At 38.2% G+C, this 27,992-nt stretch overlaps 1 pseudogene; it reads left to right on the top strand.

Moving 5' to 3' along the window:
- Positions 1–27,715, top strand: LOC132515438 (olfactory receptor 10J1-like; annotated as a pseudogene).
- The last annotated feature ends 277 nt before the right edge of the window (positions 27,716–27,992 follow it).

Genomic DNA, 27,992 nt, shown 5'->3' with positions numbered 1-27,992 from the left:
ATGGTGCTGACTTTGTATTTCAGACCTGAGATCTTCAACGAGGACAGCCAACCACACAGAGGTAAGAGAGTTTGTTTCCAAGGTTTCTCCAACTTCCAGGAACATCAGCTCACACTCTGTGGCATTTCTTACCCTGTATATTCTAACTCTGGCTGGCAATGTCATCATTGTGACTGTAACCCGCATTGACCATCACCTCCACACCCCCATGTACTTCTTTCTAAGTGTCCTCTCCTATCAGACACTTTCTACTCCCTGGTCATCATCCCTCGCATGATTTCCAGCCTTGTAGGTCTGAGCCAATCCACTTCCCTGGAGGGCTGTGGGGCTCGGCTTTTTTCCTTCCTTGGCTTTGCCATCACCAACTGCCTCCTATTGCCAATAAGGGGGTATGCTTGCTATGCGGCCATCTGCCACTTTATTACTCGATCATCATGAACTGGAGGGTCTGTGCCAGGCTGGCATCCTCAGTCTGTGCCATGGGGTTCTCACTCTCACTGGTTCAGGCTGTGGCCATTTTCAGACTGCCCTTTTGCAAGGCATTGATTGAGCATTTTTTCTGCGATATTCAACCTGTGTTGGACCTGGCCTGTGCTACCGCAATCATCAATGATATCCTGACCTTAATTATCAGTCTCTTGGTCATTACAGGCCCTGCAACCTTCCTCTTCATCTCCTACATCCTCATTATTTCCATCATTCTCAAGATCACCTCAGCTGAGGGCTGGAAGAAGACCTTTGCCATCTGTGCCTCCTACCTCACTGTGGTCATCGTCCACTACGACTGTGCCTTCACTCCCTACCCCAAGCCCAAGTCAGAGAACACCAAGGATGATCTCAGTGACCTACACTGTCATCACACCTTTACAAAACCCTGTTGTGTGTAGTCTAAGAAACAAAAGAAGTCCAGGATGCTCTGTGGAGAGTGGTGGGTAGGAAATCCCTTTCCTAAGATGAAATCCCTACCCAAATAGGTGTGCATGCCTTCCAGGAGGAAGCCTATATAGGTAAAGTTACAGAACCAAGATTTCAAATGATTAGTGAAGTCTCATACATCACAGACAGGGCAAAAGTGGAGCTGGGGTCTAGCCTCTAATAATTGATTTTCACTTCCTCAACCTTTTGTTAGCATAAATAAAAGCAAAAGTCACTCAAAGACACCCATTGGCTGTATTCCAGTAGATAATTACAAGGTCAGAATGTGATCTAGTGTTTATCTCAAGCTTAAATTTAAAGTGACCAGTCCACTTTTTAATGTGGTATAAACTACATTAAAATCGCCAGTCCATTGAATCCTCTTTTAACATAAATTGGATGCTTGAACAAGTGGTCACTAGGGAGGATATTGTGTAGAAATCTAAGTGCCTTGTGCTTTAATAAGATAGGCAAAGCAAAAATATAGATATCTTTTAGGAAATGGGTTTGCAGTGAGCTAAAATCCTTCTAGAGAGAATATTTTCAAACATGTGGGACTTCAAAGGAAAGGGAACCATGAGGTGGGAAGTGAAGGAGTTAATTGGAGAGAACTCCTAACTGCATATGATGGGCATGCAGCACACATGACTTGGTCTGATGCTTCGCTTCTTCTGGCTAGAGATGAGTCACATAAAGAAGTCCTTGCAGGGCTGAAAGAAGGGTCTCCCTCATGGACAGGATGCACAGCAGGCTCAGAGGAAGAGAAGACTAACAGCTCAGGGAGCAAACTGCTGAAAGAATGCTGTGAAATTGGCTGAAAAGAAAGAAAAGTTAAAAGCAGATCCAAATTGGAGCTTCCTGTGGTAGGAGAGCAAGAGAAGCCAGAAGTACAAGGGGAGGGTCAGGAGGAGCCAAAGAGAGTTTAGAAAAGGTCCTTCAGGTTGGGTCCTCTCCTGCCCTTTCTAAGCTAAGTCACAAAGGCAAAGAAAGAGAATTAAATGGAAATATGAAAAAAGGCAGCATAACACCTTTCTGATAAATTAGGTAATTTCATTAGTCCTGAAAATCTGAAAAGAGTCGACAGTAAAGGATTTTGACATGAAAACTTCCATAAAATTAAAGCAACTGCGTTAGAAATGGAATAATAAAAGGCAATTTATTGCTCCTCACCTTAAAAATATAAAAAAGAAGCAGGGTGAACTTTAGACTCAATTTGTGACACAAGATAGGTGTTGAATCAAACTATAATGATCAAAATTGATAATTACTGAGCAAATAAAAATTATTATACTGATCTATTTATTAAAAGATACATAAGATACACATGAGTACACAGTATTCTCATTATAAAATATTTTTGAAATATAAAAATATCAAAATCTCTAAAATGATCATGCATTTTATAGGCTGTGCATGCAAGCACATAAAAATCTAACTTTAAAACGGTTCTGCAGTTCAGTCTACTTTGTAATTCTGAGCTCCCAATCTGCCTGACAGAAAAAAGTCATCTAGTCTTTTTCATGTAAACTGGGGCAATTTAGTAATTAAGTCATTTTATGAGTAAACAATGAAATTCAAGGTCCTGTTCCTGCCCTTTCTTTCCCATTATACTCTGGGTGAATCAAGTTCTGGTGCAGGTGAGACAGGCTGGACCTGGGACCTGGGACCCTTTGTTGCAGTGCTTGCACCTGGACAAAACTCTCCTCCAGCAACAGAATACAAATAAACTATAAGGACCTAAAAATAACCGCACACATGGCAGTCAGGCAATTATGAGCAATAAGATACAAAATGACTGGGACTTCCCTGGTGGTGCAGTGGTTAAGAATCTACCGGCCAATGCAGGGGACATGTGTTTGAGCCCTGGTCTGGGAAGATACCACGTGCCGCGGAGCAAATAAGCCCATGCACTACGACTACTGAGCCTGTGCTCTAGAGCCCGCGAGTCACAACTACTGAGCCCATGTGCCACAACTACTGAAGCCCACACACCTAGAGCCCGTGCTCTGCAACAAGAGAAGCCACCAAAATGAGAAGCCAGTGCACCACAATGAAGAGTTGCCCCTTGCTGCAACTAGAGAAAGTCCGTGCGCAGCAATGAAGACCCAACGCAGCCAAAAAATAAATAATATAAATAAAAATAAATTCATAAAAAAAAGATACAAAACAACCAAAAACCCAACTTCCACTTCTGAGGTGTCAAGCAAAATCAGGGTCCTGCACATGATCCCTGCACAAAGCACCACCAAGGGGTGCGCAGACCACCTAAGCCACCCCTCTGGCTTGACCCAAGGGTCCACCCCTACCCTCACCCCATTTAAGGGACCAGCTCACCCCCACTCAGGAGCAAGCAAGGGAACCTGCTACTTGCTTTCAGTCCCTTGTGCCACAACACAAGTCCCAATAAAGCCTTGCGTGAATTTCTAGTTTGACCTCTTATCAATTTCTATTGATTAAGGAGTCCAAGAACCCTGGGTTGGTAATAAAGCCTTCTAGTTTTCTTAGCATGGAGGAAGAGGAACCTGATCCATGGTCACTTCCACCTGTCCATGTTGGATTTCTATGTAAATACATGACTCCCGTGGTCATCCTTGTTATCTATTGTGATGACTCTGGTTTTATCATGCTCTTTAATTTCCTGCACTTCATCTTCCTTGTGACTACTCTAGGTCCACTGGCCCTTTCTCAACCACTGCTTGAGGGCAATTGGACATTCAGTTGCACCCTTGACCCTATAATGGAGTAAATAAGACAAAGTGGGGTGTCACCAAGGCATCCACTTGGATGTATCACTCAACTGTTTCTGCTCCACCAGGATTCACGTGTTTTCTGAGGCTGGGAAGTGAGGGACATATCCCTTCTGCTTTATCCGTTGCCACTGGTCCTTCCTTACAGCAGGGTAAACCTGGTCTCTGCTGGTAGATCTAAGAGTGGGCCTTCCCCAATATCCAACTAACTCCAGTGTTATCTTCTCCACAAAGCTGGATACCTTTATTTTATTTTGGCAGAAAAACCTAAATTATTCCTAACTCTGTAGTAGTTTACATTATACATTTCACATACAAAGTACTTTTGGTGCTTAGACTTTTGATATTCAAAATGATTCTTTGTAAACTAAATGTAGCTTTCCTCTCTAGAAAAGTTTGCTAAAGTTAAAAACTATTTCATCTTTTAAGACAAATGTTTTAGTTATGAGTTTAAAAAAATCTTTTTGAAATTCAATTGACCTTTTTTTTCTGGATTCTTTTGGGCTTACCCTTCCCTGGGGCAAATGAAAGTCCTCTGAAACAATGTGAAATATGGAAATAATGTAGAATTTTTATTCTGTTGCATTTATATATTTATTTAATGTGTCAACAACATTAATTATCATAGATTTTTAAAAATGTTTTATTATCTAATAGAGATAGTTACCTGCCATTATTCTCCTTCAGAATATTTTTAGGTGTTTTGTCTGTTTAAATTCTTCATATAAATTTTAGAAGCAGCTTATTTAACTTACACCCCTCCCGAACACACACACATACTCAGCACAGTTACATACATACAAGCGAACCAAACTCTGGTATTATTTTATTGAAATCCTATTGCATTTATTAACTAATTTATGAAAAACTAACATTTTAATGATCTTGAGCCTCCATATTAAAAACATAGTATTATTTTCCATTGGTTTAAGTCTCCTTCTGTTTTTTACTTTTTACATTTCAAAGTGATCAACCATGATAACCCTAGTTACGATGTCACCATACAAAGATGTACATAGTTATGTTCATAACCATGACTCATTTATTTTGCAAATGGAAGTTTGTACCTCAACATCCCTCACCTATTTCTTTCCTCCTCCCATCCCCTTCCCCTCTGGCAACCACCTGTTTGTTCTCTATGACTCTGTTTCTGTTTTGTTATGTCTGTTCATTTGTTTTGCTTTCTAGATTCCACATATAAGTGAAATCATATAGTATGTGTTTAACTTCTTTCACTTAGCACAATACCCTCTAGGTCCATCAATGTTGTCACAAATGGCAAGATTTCATTCTTTTTTATGGCTGAATAATATTCCATTGTAAATATTTACCACATCTGCTTTAACCATTCATCTATTGATGGACACTTAGGTTGCTTCCATATCTTGGCTATTGTAAATAATGCTGTAATGAACACTGGGGGCATGTAACTTTTCTAATTAGTGTTTTTGTTTTCTTCTGATAAATACTCAGGAGTGGAATTTCTGGGTCAAATGGTAATTCTATTTTTAATTTTTTCAGGAATCTCCATACTGTTTTCCATAGTGGCTCTACCGATTTACATTTCCATTAATAGTGTATGAGGGTTCCCTTTCCTCCACATTCTCACCACCACTTGTTATTTGTTATCTTTTTGATAATAGCCATTCTGACAGGTGTGAGGTAATGTCTCATTGTGGTTTTGATTTGCATTTCCCTGAGGATTAGTGATGCTGAGCATCTTTTCATGTGCCTGTTGGCCATTTGTATGTCTTCCTTGGAAAAAATGTCTATTCAGGCCTTCTGTCCATTTTCAATTGGGTTGTTTGGTTTTTTTTGATGTTGAATTGTATGAGCTTTTTTTTAAAATCCCTTATTGGATCTATCATTTGTGAATATTTTCTCTTATTCACTAGGTGGCTTTTTCATTTTGCTGATAGTTTCCTTCACTGTGAAAAAGCTTTTAAGCTTGATGTGGTCCCATTTACTTACTTTTGCTTTTGTTGCCCTTGCCTGAGGAGACATATCCAAAAAAAAATCACTAAGATAAATGTCAAAGAGTTTACTACCTATGTTTTCCTCTAAAAGTTTTATGGTTTGAGGTCTTACATTTAAGTCTTTAATCCATTTTGAATTTATTTTTGTGCATGGTATGAGAGAGTAGTCTAGTTTGATTCATTTGCATGTAGCTGTCCTGTTTTCACAAAACCATTTATTGAAGAGGTTGCCCTCTCCCCATTATATATTGCTTTGTTTGTCATAGATTAATTGCCCATATAAGAGTGGGTTGATTTCTGGGCTTTCTATTCTGTTCCACTGATCTATGTGTCTGTCTTGATGTCAGCACCATACTGTTTTGATTATTGTAGTTTTGTAATATAATTCAAAATCAGGGAGTATACCTCAGCTTTACTCTTCTTTCTCAAGATTGTCTTGGCTACTTGGGGTCTTTTTTGTTTCCATATTTTACACATTTTTCTATAATTTTTTTCTAGAAGTTTTACAGTTTTATTTTTTACATTTAAGTCAATGATCCATTGTGAGGTTTTTGGTAATAAGCTGTGAGATTTAGATCAAGATTAACTTTTTGCCTACAGATATCCAATTGCTTCAGTTCAATTTTTTTTAAGGGCTACCATCTTCCATTTTGCACATTTGTCAAAAATCAGTTGAGCGTATTTATGTGCATCAAATTCTGAGTTTTCCACCCTGTTCTAGTGATCTATGTGTCTACTGCTCCACCAATACCACAGTATCTTGGTTAATGTAGATGTATAGTAAATCTTAATTTTGGGTAGAGTGATTCCTCTCACATTATTCTTCTTTATCAGGATTATTTTAGTTTAGGTCTTTAGTCTAAGGCCTGTGCATCTCCAAATCAATTTTAGAATAAGCTTGTCTATGTCTACAAAAATGCTTGCCAGGATTTTTATAGGAATTGCATTAAATCGATAGATCAATTTAAGGAAAATTGACAACTTTATAGTGTTGAGTCTTCCAGTTCATGACCAAAGTATGTCTCTCCATTTCAGTCTTCTTTGATTTCTTTCACCGTCATTTAGTAATTTTTCAGCATACAAATCTTATACATGTTTTGTTAAGCATATACTTAAATGTTTCATTTTCTTTGGAGAAACTGTTAAATCAGTGGTCCCCAAACTTTTTGGCACCAGGAACTGGTTTCGTGGAAGACAATCTTTCCACAGACCGGTGTTGGGGGGGGGATGGTTTGGGGATGATTCAAGCACATTACATTTATTGTGTATTTTATTTCTATTATTATTACATTGTAATATATAATGAAATAATTATACAACTCACCATAATGCAAAATCAGTGGGAGCCCTGAGCTTGTTTTCACTTGCCACTCACTGATCAGGCTTTGATATGAGCCTGCAAGCAGTTGATTTATTATGGTCTCCACGCAGTCAAACTTCTCTGCTGATGATAATCTATATTTTCAGCTGCTCCCCAGCACTAGCATCACTGCCTCAGCTCCACCTCAGATCATCAGGCATTAGATTCTCATAAGGAGCACTCAACTTAGATCCCTTGCATGCACGGTTCATAGTAGGGTTTGTGCTCCTATGAGATTCTAATGCCACTGCTGATCTGACAGGAGGTGGAGCTCAGGCAGTAATGCGAGCCATGGGGAGCGGCTGTAAATACAGTTGAAGCTTTGCTCACTCTCCCGCTGCTCACCTCCTGCTGAGCAGCCTGGTTCCTAAAAGGCCATGGAGCAGTAGTGGTCCATGGCCCAGGGGTTGGGGACCCCTGCTGTAAATGATATTGTGCTTTTAATCTTGGTTCCCTCATTTTCACTGTTAGTATATAGAAATGTGATTAACTTCCATATGTTGATACTGTATGCTGTAACCTTACCTAACTCACTACTTCTAGGAAGTGTTTTTGTTTTATTTTGCTTTTGCAAATGCCTTGGGTCTTTCTACATAGATAATTATGTCACCCACATAAATAGGGACAGGTTTACGTCTTCCTTTCTGATCTATATGCCTTTTTTTTCCTCTTTGTGTCTTATTGCAGTAGGCCAAACTTCCATTGCCATGTTAAATAAGAGTGGTGAGAGCAGATATCCTTGCCTTGTCCCTGATTTTAGGAAGGAAGCATCCAGTCTTATGATCCTATTGATCCTTATGATCCTATTGATTTTTTTTGATATGCTCTTTATCAAATTGAGATAATTCCCTTTGATTCTTACTAAGAGTTTTTGTCATATATGGGTGCTGGATTTTGTCAAATGTTTGTCTCTGTCAAGTTCATATAATTATATGATCTTTCACAGGAGTGGCACATTTATTAAAAAAAAAAAGAGGAACAGGAAACATCTAAGTGATTACATAACAAAAGGAGCTTCTTAGTTGAAAGATCCTTGTTAGAAGAGGGAGCATCAAGAACTCAGCAGCTAGTATCAACCTATTCTTCCACTGTCAGCTCTTTGCCAAATTACTGAAAGGGGAGAGAAAATTAGCCTTTGAGGCCATGTCGAGTAGTATTTCCTGACAAGTTTTGTCAGTTCTACCTACAAAACAAATTTATGCATTTCCTTCCATCTCCACTGAAACTGCTCCTATACAGAAACAATCTTCTGTCAGTATCTACTCTCCTTGTTTATTCTTATTCTTTTCCAATCAATTCTCTACATAACAGCCAAAGTTATCTTTTAAAGATGAAAATCAGATCATGCTCTTCCCCTAATTAAAAATACCCAATGGATTCCCATTGTATTTGAAATATAATTTACTCTCCTCATGATGACCTATAGGCCCTACCTGTCCTTGTCACTCCATGCCATTAAGAATGATCTCATCTCTTATGTCTAACCTCTTACCTACTAGTCCGGTAACTATCAACATAGGTTTATTCCCACTTAGGAACTTTATACTTGCTATTCCTTCAGTCTAGAGTGCTCTTTTTCTCCAGATTCCCATTCATTCATTTATGCATGTTCATTCTCTATCATTCAAGCCTCAACTAAAATGAGAAGTAATCTTTAGGGATTCCTTCCTTGATCACTTCATCTACTATAATGCCCATCAATGTGGGCACTCTATTAGGTGTTTTATGGGTTTTTTAGCACTTATCAGTACCTAAAACAAAACAGGAAGGTTGAGAATAAGGGATGGAAAACTGTATTCCAGGCAAATACCAAACAGAGGAGAGCAAAAATCACTAACAAAAACAAACAAGCAGTCAACGAAGCAAAGTTCCTGCTGTCACAGAACTTATTTTCCAAGAGGAACATAGATGATTTTAAAAGTATATAAGTTACATGTACTGTTATTTTGGGAAATGATAGTGTTTGGAGAAAAAGCAAAAGGAAAAAAGGACAAAAGGATAGTCATCCCTGGCAGCAGGAAACAGTAGCCCATTTAGATCAGGTGGTCGGGAAAGGTGATGTTTGAGCAGAAGAATGAATGAAGGAGTGAGTGAGCCACATAGAATAAAGAGTGCTCCAAGCTAAGATAAGATCTGGGGAGAGGTTAACCTTGGCATGTGTGAGGAACAAAAAATAGGCCAGTGTGGCTGGAGGGTAATGACCAAGGCAATTAAGGGGAAGATTGAAACTGTGGTCTTATAAGCTATGGTAAGGACTTTGAATTTTATTCTAAGAGGGTTAAAAATTCATTGTAGAGCTATCTGAGCAAAGGGGCTACCTGATTTGATTTAGACATTAAAATCTTTACTCTGACTGCTACTGTAATCAACCCCCAGACCCAAAGGAGAAACAGGGAGAGGCCAGTCAGGACCTTGCTGCTGTGGTCCAAGTTAGAGGTGATGGCAGCTTGGAACAAAGTGTCCCTTTGAATGAAGAGTTTATCGGCTCAGCTGGGGACATGTTCTATTTGAGATGCTGAGGAGATATTCAAGAAGAGAAAATGAGATGACTGTTGAACATACAACTTTGGAGTTTGAAAAGAAGTATGGAGTGGAGATTTAAGTTTGGAAATTGTTTAAAGCCAGAAGAGGAAGTGATCACTAGCTTGCAACTGTAAATACAGAAGTGGTTTGTGGCTGAAACTTGAGGTAGTCCAACATCACGAAATTGAGGAGAAAAGAAATTGAAGGAGAAAAGAAAAATGACATTGGAAGGGGAAAATATGAAATATGAAAATATGTGTGTCCTGGAAACCACATGAAAAGAGATTTCCAAGGAAGAGAAATTAGTCAATTGGGTCCAATGCTGCCAATATGCCAAGTACATTGTGTTAGAATTGATTGTTAGATTTGGCAATATGAGGTGTTTGGTCTCATCGAAAAAAATCTGCATGAGAGATGGTGATAAAATCCTGTTTAGTGTGAATTCAAGAGAACAAAGGAGAGAAACTGAAGACAATGCAATTCCTTCAAAGAGTTTTAATGTAAAAGGGAGCAAATAAATGAACCCGTAGCTGGAGAAGGATACGGGATCACAGGAAGGTTGTTTTTATTGGCCTTTATGTTTGTTCTTTTAGGATGAGGAAAATTACAAGCAAATAAGTTTGTAAATGAAAGTGATCTAATGCAAATTTGATGATTCAAAAGACATAGAGGAAAACTGCTAAAGCAAAGTCCTGAGTAAGGGAAAGGCAATTGGGGTGCAGTGCACAAGTGCATAGATGGTCTTGTTCAATGTATACAGAGTGCTCCCCATAGTGAGAGTATACGAGGATTGGTACTGAGCACAGATGCACATGGTTGGGTTGATGTGTTGGTGGGACTACATGGAAGATCTCTCCTAACTGCTTTAATTGTTCTTAATGAAACAGAAAATAAAGTCATGTGCTTAAAAAAGGATAAGGAAGAATCTTTGGAAGTTAGAGAATAGAAAAGGATGTGTGAAAAGTGCAAAGAGGGTGAGAGAAAAAATGGTAGGCAGGAATACAGAGGGGTTCCCCAGTAACATCAAGACCCCACTTAGTGTTAAATGTTATGAATTCTAAGTAAGACCAGTTATCATAAGAATATATTTTCCACCAGTGAAGTTCAGCTGCATGGGTGCTCTGCACAAGAGGAAAATTTGATTTAACCAAGATTGGTATTATGCCAGGTAAGACAGGGGCACGTGAATTAAATGTGAATGCAATGAAATGATAGTCTGTGGAATTTTAACAGGGTAGAGAGGACAAAAGGGGGCAGTAACATGGAACTTTGAAAATGACAGAAATAAACATAGATATAAAATGTAGGGCTTTATAAATTGAGGAATTATTTAGATTAAGATACCAGTGAGAATGAACTGGAAAAATAAGTGATGGAAATAATAGTTCTTTAGAAAATATAATGGAAGAAGATATCTCATTCCTAAATGAAACAAAACAGATCAAATACATGGAAATAGAAAATATTCATTTTCTTTTTTTTTGTTTTTTGTTTTTGTGGTACGCAGGCCTCTCACTGTTGTGGCCTCTCCCATTGTGGAGCACAGGCTCTGGATGCACAGGCCCAGCGGCCACGGCTCACAGGCCCAGCTGCTCCGCAGCACGTGGGATCCTCCCGGACGGGGGCACAAACCCGTGTCCCCTGCATCGGCAGGCGGACTCCCACCCACTGCACCACCAGGGAAGCCCAAAAATACTCATTTTCTACATGAAGAATATTTTAAAACCCTACTGAAACACATAAAAGAAGACAAACATTACCATTTAAATCTTGCTTTGGGTAGAAAGCCTCAGTATTATAGACTAAAGATGTTTATTCTTAAATTTCTGTGAATACAATGAAAAATCAATAAAAATACCATTAATTGTTAAATGTGAGAATAACTGGGGAAATTCCAAACAAAAATAATTGGGGGGAGGCAGATTTAGCATACGGTAGCATAATGTAGTAAAAATATGAGATGTTTGTATTATTTGATATATGGTGTTGAGACAATGGCCTAGTTATAGGTAATAATAAAAAGTGCATCTGATTTCATTTTAAGAAGTACATCTTTGTTTCTTACAACCAATTTGATTCCAGATGAATCAAATACTGAAACATAAAAAGTATAGAAGACATGGGTACTTAAAAAAAATAATGTTGGAGTTAGGAAGGCCTTGATAAACACATAAATAAAATGCTAATAATATTTCAAACTCACAAACTCAGTAATAATGATAAACAGAAGAAAAATACTGCAACATGTATAATAAAAGCCATATTTCCTTATTAGAGAACTCTTACAAGAAAATGATGACAGAATATGAAAAATGAGCAAGGTATGTAAATGGACATTCACAGCAAATGAAGTACAAATGATTAATAAGTATATGAAAAGTGTGTAAATTAATACATCTTATTTTGGTTTCAGTTTGGTAATAGTTATTAAGTTTTTGAATGCACATATCACTAAGAAGTCTTACTTTCAGGAATGTATCCTACAGATGTGCTCCCAGAAGTACAATTATATGTGAACTTTATATATAAAGTGATTTTCTTTATAATACCCTTTAAAAATGCCCAAAACTGCAAACAGTCTATATATCCATGGATATTTAGAATAGGGTAAATAAATTATGTTATACTCTTATCTTACTATATGCAATTGTTCAAATGAATGATAAAAACCTTCATGTATTGTTTTGTAAAGACATCTCGAATGTATTGTTATGTGAAAAAGCAAGTCATATAACAGTACACAGAATACAGTCCATTTGGATTACAAAAAAGGAAACACACACACACACACACACACACACACATACACAGGTATACGCAGAGAACATTCCTAAATTCTATTTAGTAGGTTTGGTTTTATTTTATTTTCTTATTTTCTATATTACACTAAAGCCTGTTTGACTGTTTTGCATACAACTCCATCTGCTTTATTTGTTCAAGAGAGGATGTCACTCAGCTGTTTGATAGCTTTGTCCAAAAGGAAGAGTGCACCTCTCTTACATGGTCAGAGAAACAAAGCAGCTAGAGATGTATGTGTATGTCGTTGTGTATTTGTGTACTTGTGTGTGTGTGTGTGTGTGTGTATGTGTGTGTTTAAAATTGGAGAACCTCAACCAAAATCAGTGTTTCCAAAAAGTGATAGAATGTAATGAAAAGTTCATCCCCTTTGCAATATTTTCAATATTAATTTCAACACCTAATTACAATTTTCAGAGCTTTTCTAAAGTGAATTACTCTTTTTTTTTGAATTTTATTTATTTTTTTATACAGCAGGTTCTTATTAGTCATCCATTTTATACACATCAGTGTATACAAGTCAATCCCAATCTCCCAATTCATCCCACCACCACCCCCAACCTCTGCCACTTTCCCCCCTTGGTGTCCATACATTTGTTCTCTACATCTGTGTCTCAGTTTCTCCCCTGCAAACTGGTTCATCTGTACCATTTTTCTAGGTTCCACATATATGTGTTAATATATATTTGTTTTACTCTTTCTGACTTACTTCACTCTGTATGACAGTCTCTAGATGCATCCACATCTCAAACAAATGAACCAATTTCATTCCTTTATATGGCTGAGTAATATTCCATTGTATATATGTACCACATCTTCTTTTTTATTTTTTTATTACTATTTTTTTACATCTTTATTGGAGTATAATTACTTTACAATGGTGTGTTAGTTTCTGCTTTACAAGAAAATGAATCAGTTATACATATACATATGTTCCCATATCTCTTCCCTCTTGCATCTCCCTCCCTCCCACCCTCCCTATCCCACCCCTCTAGGTGGTCACAAAGCACCAAGCTGATCTCCCTGTGCTATGCGGTTGCTTCCCACTAGCTATCTATTTTACGTTTGGTAGTGTATATATGTCCATGCCACTCTCTCACTTTGTCACAGCTTACCCTTCCCCCTCCTCATATCCTCAAGTCCATTCTGTAGTAGGTTTGTGCCTTTATTCCCATCTTACCCCTAGGTTCTTCATGACATTTTTTTTTCTCAGATTCCATATATATGTGTTAGCATATGGTATTTGTCTTTCTCTTTCTGACTTACTTCACTCTGTATGACAGACTCTAGGTCCATCTACCTCACTACAAATAACTCAATTTCATTTCTTTTTATGGCTGAGTAATATTCCATTGTATATATGTACCACATCTTCTTTATCCATTCGTCGGTTGATGGGCATTTAGGTTGGTTCCGTGACCTGGTTATTGTAAATAGTGCTGCAATGAATATTGGGGTGCATGTGTCTTTTTGAATTATGGTTTTCTCTGGGAATATGCCCAGTAGTGGGATTGCTGGGTCATATGGTAATTCTATTTTTAGTTTTTTAAGGAACCTCTATATTGTTCTCCGTAGTGGCTGTATCAATGTACATTCCCACCAACAGTGCAAGAGGGTTCCCTTTTCTCCACACCCTCTCCAGCATTTGTTGTTTGTAGATTTTCTGATGATGCCCATTCTAACTGGTGTGAGATGATACCTCACTGTAGTTTTGATTTGCATTTCTCTAATAATTAGTGATGTTGAGCAGCTTTTCATGTGCTTCTTGGCCATCTGTATGTCTTCTTTGGAGAAATGTCTATTTAGGTCTTCTGCCCATTTTTGGATTGGGTTGTTTTTTTAATATTGAGTTGCATGAGCTGTTTATATATTTTGGAGATTAATCCTTTGTCTGTTGATTCATTTGCAAATATTTTCTCCCATTCTGAGGGCTGTCTTTTTGTCTTGTTTATGGTTTCCTTTGCTGTGCAAAAGCTTTGAAGTTTCATTAGGTCCCATTTGTTTATTTTTGTTTTTATTTCCATTACTCTAGGAGGTGGATCAAAAAAGATCTTGCTGTGATTTATGTCAAAGAGTGTTCTTCCTATGTTTTCCTCTAAGGGTTTTATAGTGTCCGGTCTTACATTTAGGTCTCTAATCAATTTTGAGTTTATTTTTGTGTGTGGTGTTAGGGAATGTTCTAATTTCATTCTTTCACATGTAGCTGTCCAGTTTCCCCAGCACCACTTATTGAAGAGACTGTCTTTACTCCATTGTATATCCTTTCCTCCTTTGTCATAGATTAGTTGACCATAGGTGTGTGGATTTATCTTTGGGCTTTCTATCTTGTTCCATTGGTCTATATATCTGTTTTTGTGCCAGTACCATATTGTCTTGATTCCTGTAGCTTTGTAGTATAGTCTGAAGTCTGGGAGTCTGACTCCTCTAGCTCCATTTTTTTTCCTCAAGACTGCTTTGGCTATTCGAGGTCTTTTGTGTCTTCATACAAATTTTAAGATTTGTTCTAGTTCCATAAATGGCCATTGGTAATCTGATATTGATTGCATTGAATCTGTAGATTGCTTTGGGTAGTATAGTCATTTTCACAATATCGATTCTTCCAATCCGAGAACATGGTATATCTCTCCATTTGTTGGTATCATCTTTAATTTCTTTCATCAGTGTCTTATAGTTTTCTGTATACAGGTCTTTTGTCTTCCTAGGTAAGTTTATTCCTAGGTTTGTTATTCTTTTTGTTGCAATGGTAAATGGGAGTGTTTCCTTAATTTCTCTTTCAGATTTTTCACCATTAGTGTATAGGAATGCAAGAGATTTCTGTGCATTAATCTTGTATCCTGCAGCTTTACCAAATTCATTGATTAGCTCTAGTAGTTTTCTGGTGGCATCTGTAGGATTTTCTATGTATAGTATCATGTCATCAGCAAACAGTGACAGCTTTACTTCTTTTCCTTCTCTGATTGTTGTGGCTAGGACTTCCAAAACTATGTTGAGTAATAGTGGTAGAGTGTGCAACCTTGTCTTGTTCCTGATCTTAGAGGAAATGCTTTCAGTTTTTCACCATTGAGAATGATGTTTGCTGTGGGTTTGTCTTATATGGCCTTTATTATGTTGAGGTAGGTTCTCTCTATGCCTACTTTCTGGAGAGTTTTTATCATAAATGGGTGTTGAATTTTGTCAAAAGCTTTTTCTGCATCTACTGAGATGATCATATGGTTTTTATCCTTCAATTTGTTAATATGGTGTATCACATTGATTGGTTTGCGTGTATTGAAGAATCCTTGCATCCCTGGGATAAATCCCACTTTATCATGGTGTATGATCCTTTTAATGTGTTGTTGGATTTGTTTGCTATTATTTGGTTGAGGATTTTTGCATCTATATTCATCAGTGATATTGGTCTATAATTTTCTTTTTTTGTAGTATCTTTGTCTGGTTTTGGCATCAGGGTGATGATGGCCTCATAGAATGAGTTTGGGAGTGTTCCTTCCTCTGCAATTTGTTGGAAGAGTTAGAGAAGGATGGGTATTAGCTCTTCTCTAAATGTTTGATAGAATTCACCTGTGAAGCCATCTGGTCCTGTACTTTTGTTTGTTGGAAGATTTTTAATCACAGTTTCAGTTTCATTACTTGTGATAGGTCTGTTCATATTTTCTATTTCTTCCTGGTTCAGTCTTGGAAGTTTATACCTTTCTAAGAATTTGTCCATTTCTTCCAGGTTGTCCATTTTATTGGCATAGAGTTGCTTGTAGTAGTCAGGTTTGGTTTTAGATATGGCAAGGATTAGTAATTTATAAAAAAAAATTCTGTGTATTTTAGACTTGAACTAATATGCAAATATACTGAGAATAATAGGTTTCTTATCATTGGGAAAAGAAGTGAGAAAGGGGGAACACTAGAACACAGTCTGAGATATTAGTTTAGAATTGGAGGTATCATTATAAATCATGGTTGTTAAGATATAAATATTAATACACCCCCCCATTTTCTAGCTTTAGAGTCTAAAATTAAATATACAGCAGTGGCAATAAGTACACCTAGCACCCAGATCTTGGTTTCTAAATACAATTCTCCACTGAAAGATACCATAGCTTCTCAGAGAAATGGCTGATTCTGGGAACAGTGCAGGGAAAGTACAAGATGAGCCTGGAATGTCTCTATCTTGAGGTTAAAGAAGTGCTCAAAGAAGAGACTGGTGGTTGCCAGTGAATGGGGTCAAAATGGGTGAATGGGGTCAAAAGGTATAAACTTCCAGTTATAAAATAAGTCAGCCATGGGGATGTAATGTACAGCATGGTGACTATAATTAATAATACTGTATTGCATATTTGAAAGTTATGAAGAGATTAAATCTTAAAAGTTCTCATCACAAGAAAAAAAGAATTTATAACTAGGTATGGTGATGGATTTTTTTTTTATTATTATTATTATTTTTTTTGCAGTACGCGGGCCTCTCACTGTTGTGGCCTCTCCCGTTGCGGAGCACAGGCTCCGGACGCGCAGGCTCAGCGGCCATGGCTCACGGGCCCAGCCGCTCCGCGGCATGTGGGATCTTCCCGGACCACGGCACGAATCCGCGTCCCCTGCATCGGCAGGCGGACTCTCAACCACTGCGCCACCAGGGAAGCCCGGTGATGGATTTTAACTAGACTTATCGTGGTGAACATTTCATAACATATACAAATACCAAATTATTATAATGTACACCTGAAACTAATATAGTTATATATCGATTATACCTCAATTAAAAATAAAACTGCTCAAAGAATAATGGAGACATGTCAAAAGAACAAAGGAGCCAGACCAATGCAGTTCCCACTTGCCAATTCTGTGATGATTTGAACATCAACATAAATAATGTTAACAGTAACTAACATTATCTCATAGTACCTATATTATCTAAGTCTACTAGTATCTAAATAGTACCTCTTTCTTACAGAATATCAGTCTATAGGAGAAATGATGGAGTTAGGAAATCATCAATGGATCCTAAAACCAGAGCGTGAAAGTTTGATGAGGAACAGGATATTAATCTCAATATATCACTCTACAAATTATGTATATAAAAAGGGAAAATAATAAGTTTACAGTGGAGAAACCTAGTGGACACCACCTTAAACAAGTTAACATCACTAATATTAGGACAAATTGACATCACGTGGTTCCTGGTATGATGCACTGAGAATGATACATCACTTTCACGATACTCTTACTAAAAATTCAAAATTTAAATCTAGTCATGAAGGATATTAAATCAGAGTAAGTACAAAGAAGGGAAAGAAGTGAAACAGAATCAAAGTTAAGTGCAAGGGGAAAATGATGAACTCTTCAGATAAATTCAAACTGAGAGACGTTCCATAAAATATCTGGCCTGTACTTTTCAGAAGTATCAAGGTAGAGAATGACAAAAGAAAAGTAAGGTACTGTTTCAGATAAAAAGGCACTAGAGAAACAGGAAAACAAATATGTAAAGGGTAATCTTGGATTGGATACTAAACTACAAAAAAAAATTTAGCTATAAAGGACATTATGAGATAATAGGGTAATTTAAATATGATTTGTGGATTAGGTAATAGTATTGTTGTATTTGATATTAATGTGTATGTGTCTCTCTCTGTATATATATATACATGTATATGTATACACTGATTTTTAATAATTATACTGTGATTACATAAGAGAATGAGCTTCTTCCTAGGGAATACACAGTAAAATATTTAGGGGTAAAGTGACACAATGGCTTCAACTTACTCTCAAGTGATTCGGAAAAAAGTTAGATAGATAGATAGATACAGATAGATTATAGATGAAAGAAGAGAATGATAAAGTAAGTGGGACAAAATGTGAATAATTGGGGTACCTGGACAAAGACATTTAGGAGTTTTTGTAGTACTCCTGCAACTTTTCTATAAGTCTGCAATTGTATATTTAAAAAGTTTCAAAAAAATGAAAAAAATATTACAATTTCTTTATAGGTATTTGTGCAGGAAAGGGTTAAGTCAGAAGTCCTGGGCTGCTCAAATCCTGCACATTCCCAAGAAAGGCTTGTGTTTAGGACTGGACCTCGGCCAGCTCATGGGAGATGAGCTCTGAGCTCTTGAATTAATTCTGCTTGATAAGTGTTTTGATATGTCAGAGGCCTTGAACCACAGATATTTGCTTGATCAGATCATTTATGCTAAAAGTGTGATTTATGGTGAACACCTGTTTTTGTTCCGAAGGGCTGGAGTCTGAGTACCTGAGGTCAGTAATGCAGGTTATTACATGCCTAACGTTACTGACTCCCAATAAAAAGCCTGAGAGCAAGGCTCAGGTGAGCTTCCCTGGTCAAAAACACTTTGCACCTATGGTCACTTTGCATTGTTGCTGAGAAAATTACTCATGTCCATGTGACTCCCCCTGGGGGAGAACATTTGGAAGTTTATGCTTGGTTTCTCCTAGACTTTGCCCCCATGGACCTTTTTTCCCTTTGTTAATTTTAATTTGTACCCTTTTGCTGTAATAAACTATAACCATGACTGTAACAGTTTTTCTGTACCCTGTGAATCCTTCTAAGAGTACCACCTAGCTGGATAGTGATCTTGAGGACTGACAACAAAAATTAAAACATTTAAATAAATAGAGAGAGAGCCTATATCAGTTCATCCCTAATGATTTTTTAGTTTAATGCAATTCCAAAAACCTGATCTAAAATTTGTATGGAAAGGTAAAGATCCAGCTACATAAAAATAAAAGAAGATAAGAGGGGTTGATCTCCCTGATAACTAAGATTTATTATAAAGTTATAGTTGTTAAGACAGTGTAATCTGGGTACATGGAATAAAACTGACCAGTGGAGCAGAATGGAGTGGCTAAACTGACCAATGCTTATAAAGATTTATAATGTATAACAGAGATAAAATTGTAGATCAGTGGAGAAAGGAAGGACTCTTCAAACAGCTGATAGAACTGGATATCCAGTTGAAAAAAGAGAAATGAATTTGGACATCTATCTTACCTCATACACAAAAATCAAATCCAGATGGATTTAAATATGAAAAGTATATTAATAGGCTTAGAAGAAAATAAAAGAGACTATTCTGACACTGAGGTAGAAATTTCTTTTTCCAAGGAAGATGTAAAATTGCTAACAAAAAAGACCAGAATGATAAATTTGACTCCATTAAAATAATTTTTGTTCCATAAAAAGAACCATAAAGAAGTGAAAAGACAAGCCACAAAGTGGTAGAAAATATTTGCATAACATTAAGGACAAGAGTTTGGTGTCCAGAGTACATATAAAGCTGTTACAGTTGAATAAAAAAAACACAAACAACCCAATGGAAACGTGGATAAAGACATGAAAAGTACTTTGCAGAAGACAGAACAGTCATAGCCAATAAACTTTGAAAAGATGTTCAACCTCTTGTTATTCAGGAAAATGTAAATTAAAACCACAACCATGTCACACCTACTAGCTTGACAGAAATTAGCAAGTCTAATAACAAGGAGGAAAGGATGTAGATCAACTGGAACTTCTCTTATTCTTCACCTGTCACAGTGTAAATTGGTACAACCAATACAAAATTCGATTTAGTATTATCTTGTAAAGTTGAAACTTTTTCTATTCCGTGAGCTAGTAATTTATTGAAAGGATATAAACCTTAGAGGAACTTGTGCACATTTAATCAAGAAAGTATGCAGTAAAATATTTGAAACATTACAATTTATAATAACAAAAATCTGGAAACAACCCCATTATCCCACACCAGGACAATGGACAAAAAACACTGCGGTATATTCACATGATGGAATAGCGTAAGGCAGTTAAATTAATAAACTATAGCTCCATTCTGGATCTTAGAAAAGGAACACTGAATTTTTTAAAAAACAAGTCTCAAAAAACTGTATACAGTATATCATTTTTATAAAGCTCAAGAACAGAACTAAAAAATGTATTGTTTAAACACACATACACATATAATAAAGGTATAAAATAAGTAAAATGAAAATAAACATAAAAATCAGGATAGTAGTAACTGTTGGGGCTGAGGGTGAGAGTAGGGGGGTGCAGTGCAAAGAGATAAGGAAGTGGGAAAAATGAGAATTACCTAAGTGATTCTTGAGTCGAGTAGTTCTTGAGTCGAGTGATGGGATTCCAAATGTTTATTTTATTGTTATGCATCTCGACATGTTTTAAACATAGTTTTATAAGTATGATATGCTATATTAAATATGATAAATACTTTTTAAATAAAGAAAGATCATAACATACACCAAATGCAACATATACAAAAGCCCATAGGCAAATCGCAACCAGTAGCTTCAAAATCTTCTTGTCAGCCAAGGCAGAGTTTTGTTAATTTTGAAATTGTTTAGAACTTTGGCTTGCCTTTCCAGTTATCATGTAATGCACTAAATATATACCTATTTTACTTTATAACTCATTAATGTCATCTCAAGTGTCTAACGTTAGATTAGCAGAAGATCTAGGTTCTTCTTTTTTTTTGGTGGTGGTGGTGGGGGAGGAGTTGTTCACATTTCCCCTTCATTTTTCCAAGAATCCCTAGAACTTAAGCATTTCAAAAAGAGTGGTCAGGAAGGAACAAAATTGGGTCATCTGTAGGACATGGATGGACCTAGAGACTGTCATAAAGAGTGAAGTAAGTCAGAAAGAGAAAAACAAATATCGTATATTAACGCATATATGTGGAAGCTAGAAAAATGGTACAGATGAACTGGTTTGCAAGGCAGAAATAGAGATACAGATGTAGAGAACAAACATGTGGACACTAAGGGGGCAAAGAGGGCGAGTAGGATGAATTGGGAGATTGGGATTGACATATATACACTAATATGTATAAAATAGATAACTAATGAGAACCTGCTGTATAGCACAAGGAACTCCACTTTGGGGTACAGTAGAAACTAACAACATTGTAAAACAACCATACCCCAATGAAAAAAAAAAAAACTGATCAGTGAGTGGCAAATGAAAACAAGCTCAGAGCTCCCACTGATTATGCATTATGGTGAGTTGTATAATTATTTCATTATATATTACAATGTAATAATAATAAAGTGCACAATAAATGTAAAAAAATACTTAATATTCCTCAGAACTAAAAAAAAAAAAAAAAAAAAAAACAGTTGTCAGGTTTACAGAAACACCTAAGTAGGGAAAGCCTGGAATTTGCTTAGTCTAATTTTTATTTTGTTTCCTGTTTCCCTTTGAGGACAACGAGCCTAACCTGTTCAAGAGAAGATCCTGGACATTTGCTAATTCACTATAGCAAATAGACTGTATTTTCAAAAACTGGATGCAGTTATCTCCCATTTTGTATGCTCTCCTATTAGTGTGCTGCACCCCCATTACAAAGCAACGTCTGTACACCTCCCCTTGAGACTGGGCATGTCTCTGTGACTGACTGGACAATTATGGTGGTGTGAAAGTCATGCTGTGACATCCTGACTTTTGAGACCAGGACATAAAGGATCATACAGCTTCTGTCGGGCTCTTTGTCTTGGGGTGCTTGCTCTTGGAATCCACAGCACAGGCTGTGAGGAAGCCCAGGCTACTTGGAGAGGCTAGGTGTAGGTATTTCAGTCAAGAGCCAGCATTGACTGACGATGTGAGTGAGCAAACTCCCGCTAACTCCTGACCACAGCTACTTGGGAGACCCGATGTGAGAAGAGCCTCACTGAGACCAGTCTCCCAGAGATGGATGATGAAGGACTGCTGTTGCTTTATGACTCTAAGTTCAAGTAGTTTGTTATGCCGCTAACTGGAACATCCAAGTTTCAGTACAAGCAAGCACGGATGTGGACAACTACAGTCATGCATGTGGACAAGCCTACCTACACAATGCTAGGCTGAGGTTAAGGCACCCAGGGACACAGTGCCCAGGAATACAGCACTTCCCTTAGCTCAGCCCTTCAGTTGTTCTCACAGCCATACCCAGAGAGACCTGCTAGCCAGGAGTCAGGTTGTTTGGCCATCAACCTCCTAACAGAACCCTAACCACTGTCCTTCCTCTCCTGATTATCCATAAACCTAGGATTCTGCTAGATTTCCTTTTCAGCTCTTAAAACAAAAAGATACCTCCTCAGGAAAAATAAGGTCACTAGTGTATCCTCTAAGAGCATGGTCTCCTAATTTTTCACAGAGAGCTCAGATTGTAACTATAAAGTTCTTCCTACCCCGATTGTGTGTTGCTAGAGCTGTCTTGATTGTCTTCTATGAAAGAGGCTTTCTACCTTCTTCCTACTGGGGGCAGGGAGCCTCTTCATGCCTCAATGCTGATTTGTGTTTGCAATGATATCTAGAGTGACAAATTGGCTCTTCTCTCACTAGAGCAGAGAAAAAAAAAAGTTTAATCACAGGGGTGGTCCCAAAATGGAAGACTATCCAATCATACTTTGACCACAAAACACTGAAGGCTATAATGGCTATGAAGATACTACTCAGCTGCAAACAGCCAGGAAAAGAAGTTGAGACGTTAACTGCATTAATGATAATTTAATGAAAAGTTTTGAGTTTTCTAAGAAACCCTGATTTGGCTAGCATTTCCTCTTATGTCTCTGAAACTGATATGGATAAGAGCAAATATTATAAACTTCTTCATGTTTGCTATAAACCTTTATTTCTATAGTTTTCTAAATTTAAAAGCTACCACAAATTCAGTAGAGGAGAAGCAGGAATACAAAAAAACAACCCAAAAAACCAAAAAAAAAACAACCCCCCCCCCGCCACTTAACCAAAAAACAAACCAAGTACAAGGGGCATTTTTTAAGTTTATCAAGGTATGAATGCAGGCACTTCATTTTTTTGCCATGTGTGGAAAAATTAACTTGGAGAATTGTCAGGATCTGGCCATGAGATAGATAAGGTACATGTTGTTAAATTAAACAAGGAGGCCATCGAACTGAGGGACCTCCAATGCCATGGCAGCCTATGTAAACAAACTAAAATCTAAGGCTGGAAATGCCTCCAGGTTATAAAATCAAAGCCTTGGGACAACCAATCACAAAAAGCCAACCAGGCTTTAAGCTACAGCCAGTCATTACTCTCCTTACTTTGCCTCTCCTTTTTCTTTATAAAAGTCTCTCCCTGAGTTCCTGGCCCTGGGACACCCCTAACAACTTCTGGTTTGGCACTGCCCAATTTGCATTGATTTTTGTTAAAAAAAAAAAAAAGCTTAAAATTTTTAATATGCCTCAGTTTGTCTTTTACCAATATAAAAGAGGAAAATAGGGGCTTCCCTGGTGGCGCAGTGGTTGAGAGTCCGCCTGCCAATGCAGGGGACACGGGTTCGTGCCCCGGTCCCGGAGGATCCCACATGCCGCGGAGCGGCTGGGCCCGTGAGCCATGGCCGCTGAGCCTGCACGTCCAGAGCCTGTGCTCCGCAACGGGAGAGGCCACAACAGTGAGAGGCCCACGTACCGCAAAAAAAAAAAAAAAAAGAGGAAAATAGTGAGAATAAGATGCTCCTAGGGGGAGAAAAAATGCCTGGACTTGGGGCTGGGAAACCAGTGTGGAGGTAACCCCGGACTGGGCTTGTGAAGCCCTGTGCATTTAATTATTTTCTTGGACAGGCCTGGGGTATGAAATCCTGGCTCAGGTTTCTTTAGACACAGACAGTGATCTCCTGGCCTTCTGGGGAGGTCTCTACTGTCTATTGAGCTTTTGGTCTACCATTTCTGAATCCCACAATAGGACAGAAACAATAGCCAGATTGACTGTTTTAGTTCCAGAAAAGAAGAAGAAGAAGAAAAAAAAAAAAGATATTGAGCAGGGTTCTTGACTACAGGGAGAGCTGCATAGTTTCCTGGAATCCAAGACAGAGGCTCTTAGCTAGAGCTCACTTGGGCTTTGTAACCATGGTTTTCCAAGGCCCAACTATATAAAAATAGAATATTTATTTAAAAAAACAAAACCTGACAAATAAGCCACTGCTGTTTCTACTTGCAGTGCAAAGTGCCATGAGAGTCCCAAAGCACAAACCCATATAATCTGGTGAATGTGCCCTCTATGTAACAAGGTCCCTGGGCACCGGCCATCTGCTTGCTTCTAGCCCCAGGGTGACTCTCGAGGGTGCTCAGGGAATGTCACCCAGAAACCTTGAGAGATGATCCCCAGAGATCCTTTCTTGGGTGTCAAAAGCTCCTCACCCAGCTGGAGAGAATATCTAGTATCTGAGGAGCCCCCTGTAACTTTCCTTTTACCTCCAGCCCTAGACTGGCCCTAAAGCAGGCAGAAGGACCACGTTCAGGTGCCTTTGTTTCATGACCTTGATTTGTGAATACTTGTGACCAATGGGCCACATTTCTGATCTCTACCTCCATTTTTCTGTTGAGCCTCAGATTTGCAGGAAGAAAAGTAAGTGAGATTTGGGAAAAGACTTCAGTCATTTACAGAGGTAGCCACATACGGAATAAAATACACGTATGGGTTTTATTGTTGTTAAAGGGTCAAATTATATTAAGCTGGAAAGGGTCCAGGTGTATATGAATTTTTGTTCTTCTTTAGCCTTAATTTACCACTTTCAAAGATCCTCTGCTAATCCTAAGGAATAATGACTTCCAGAATTAAAGACTATCTTGACTAATATGGTAATAAAGAATGTGGCTCTGCTACTTAGCAGCTATGTTTCCTTGTCTATATTCTTGTCTTCACACAAATCATAATCCACAGAGACACTATTTATAAAGCCTCATAGGATACATTTACAGTTACTTACCATGGTACACACATCAAGCCAAACAACTTTCCCTGTTAAGAAATGGTCCCTGACGTCTAACATAAAATTTTTCTTTCAACCTCATACCATGTCTTTTCATATCATGCTTGGAGGGGTTGAAGTGTAACTGTGCAGCAATCCCTTATAAATACCGTTTTGTAGATTTCCTTTATTTAAAATGTTATATTTCTGAAAAATAGATTAATCTTAAAAGCACTAAAGAAGTTTGCCTTTGAAATTTACCCAATAGTGAGTCATTTTTCAATGTGGCTAATTTGCTTTACTTCCAGCAAAATGCACTTTTTAGGCAACTCCATGTATTCTATTATTAAATTTATTTTTATAGCTAACCTGTTACATAATTATATGTTTGTTTAGTAATAGGGTAAAAGCTACTAGAAAAGTTACACTACCAGTATATTTTCCAATGAGATGTTCATAGTGTTAGCTTTCTTCTAGAGTTATAATTCCAATGTAAAAATTCAGCCCAGTTCTTTAATTGTTTGTTGCTGTCACAGGCATAGACAGAGGGAAAGGAGACAGAGGTTAAAAAACATTGAAAACTCCTCTTCTTTGAAGAAGAGCTCGCTGTGGTGCCCCAGCACTCTGCTTTCTAACAGGCAATTTGTTTGATGGACCAGTTACCTGCAACGATTCCATCAGCAGACATTGTGCCCTACATTGCAGTTGTCATAGGGTTATAAAGAGTTGAAATACTTGGTCCTTACTCTCAAAGACTATATAATATAGCCATGATGGGGACAGTTCTATGATGCAGTTTTGTGTAATGGGAGGAACAATGGACACAGGATCAGAAGACATGAGTTCAAGTCTTGATTTTCATCCTTTGACACCTGTGTGTCCACGGGCAGTTACCTAAACGGAGCTGATCCTCAGTCTCTGCTTCTGAAGAGAAACAATAATCTTCGCCCTCCCTGTTCCATTGGATGGTGATGAAGTTAAATAATGTATGTGAACATATTTTGTAATCACAAACGCACTATGGTGCTTTCAACACAAAAGAGATAGTATACAGTTGTATGCTACCTCCATGCAAGGACACGTGTTTGGGGCTGGGGGGAGGGAGGGAGCAGGGTGAGAGAGAGAGAATAGGAAAGGATTTTACAGAGGTTATGGGCTTTGTGTAGCTTTGAAAAATGAGTAGTGTCTAGAGAAGAGGACTGTAGCACAGAAGTTGAGAGGAGTAGTACCATCAGAGTTGAAAGACTGAAATGAGAACGCAGTGTGTAAACCATAGTGACAAGAGCTCTACCTTAAACCCTAGAAGCTTGGGAATTAGTAGGTAGCTACAGAGCGTGGAGCTTTGCACGACATTACACCACTGAACTTGAATGGATTCAATAATTGTTTGAATTCTAATATAAGTTGATACTTAACAGTTTAAAAATGTTTCTACCAACAAATCTATGATGTTATCACAATTGCCTCCATATAAACGTGAGGAAACTGCTCTTAGAGATGTAAATTCCTTGCCCAAGGTAACTTAGCCCATGATAGAACTAAAATATGAGTTTATACCTCCTGACTCTAAAAACCATGTATTTTTTCCTTAGTGAGCAAAGAACATTACTCCACTGTTCATTCCCAAAAGAAATGAGCATGGGTATGAATATAAATAAGCAGAGACCTGAAGTAGATGAACCAAAAGAATCTGCCCAGCCGGCTATTGACAGAAATCAACCATCTAGGTTCCTTATATAATTTTTTACTTTCTTAGCTGCCATATATGATTTAATGAAGAAAGAGAATCACACTTTGGTGAGTGAGTTTACTTCCCAGGGTTTCTCCAGCTTCCATGAGCACCAGCTCACTCTCTTTATTATGTTCTTTGCACTGTACATGTTAACCTTGGCAGGCAGTATCATCATTATGACCATCATTAGCCTTGATCATCACCTCCACACCCCCCATGTACTTCTTCCTCAGCATGCTGTCAGCTTCAGAGACCATGTACACACTCATCATTATACCCAAGATGCTCTGTAACCTCACAGGCCTGAGTCAGCCCATTTCTTTGGCAGGTTGTGCCACTCAGATGTTCTTCATCATTTTGGCCATCAACAACTGCTTCCTGCTCACAGCAATGGGGCACGACTGCTATGTGGCCATTTGCAACCCCTTGAGGTACTCTATCATCGTGAACAAGAGGGTGTGCATCCAGCTGGTGTGGGAGGCCTGCAGCATTGGGCTGGTTGTAGCCATGACACAGGTTACATCTGCATTCAGGTTATCTTTCTGTGCTACAAAGTTGGCCCACTTCATCTGTGACATCTGACCTGTGATGAAGCTCTCCTGCACTGACATGACTGTCAATGAGATCCTGACATTAATCATCAGTATCCTGGTGATCCTGGTTCCCATGGGATTGGTTTTCATTTCCTACATCCTCATCATCTCCACCACCCTTAAAATTGCCTCTGCTAAGGGCCAGAAGAAGGCCTTTGCTACATGTGCTTCCCACCTCACTGTGGTCATGGTCCACTATGGTGTGCCTCCATTGTCTACCCCAAGCCCAAGTCAGAGAACACCAAGGATCAGGGTCAGCTGATCTCAGTGACCTACACCATCATCACCCCTCTACTGAACCCTGTGGTGTACGCTCTGAGGAACAAAGAGGTCAAGTATGCTCTGCTCCGGGCCACTGGCAGGAAGCTTTCCTGAGAAGATGGGCCTGTTTTACAGAAGGTCTTAGAAGATTCTACAGAGAAGAAAAAGTAAAGCAGTGCCCACAGCACCTACAGTGAAAATTCTGCAGCCTACTAAGCAGTGCTTGGGTAGAAGAGAAAAAAGAACTACAAACCCAGCCCCTGGAGATAGGGAGAAGGTTCTCCAAAGCACAAGCAAGCCTGCATCTGACAAGAGAGCATAGATGGTATGGAGCAATAAATATAGGAGAAAGAACTTGATTTGGGGAAGTAGATGGGTTGTCTGCACAGCT

This window comes from Lagenorhynchus albirostris, chromosome 2, assembly GCF_949774975.1.
Source record: "Lagenorhynchus albirostris chromosome 2, mLagAlb1.1, whole genome shotgun sequence".
NCBI classification, from domain to species: domain Eukaryota; kingdom Metazoa; phylum Chordata; class Mammalia; order Artiodactyla; family Delphinidae; genus Lagenorhynchus; species Lagenorhynchus albirostris.
The sequence above is the reverse complement of the archived record's forward strand: the minus strand, read 5'-3'. Positions and strand labels throughout refer to the sequence as shown.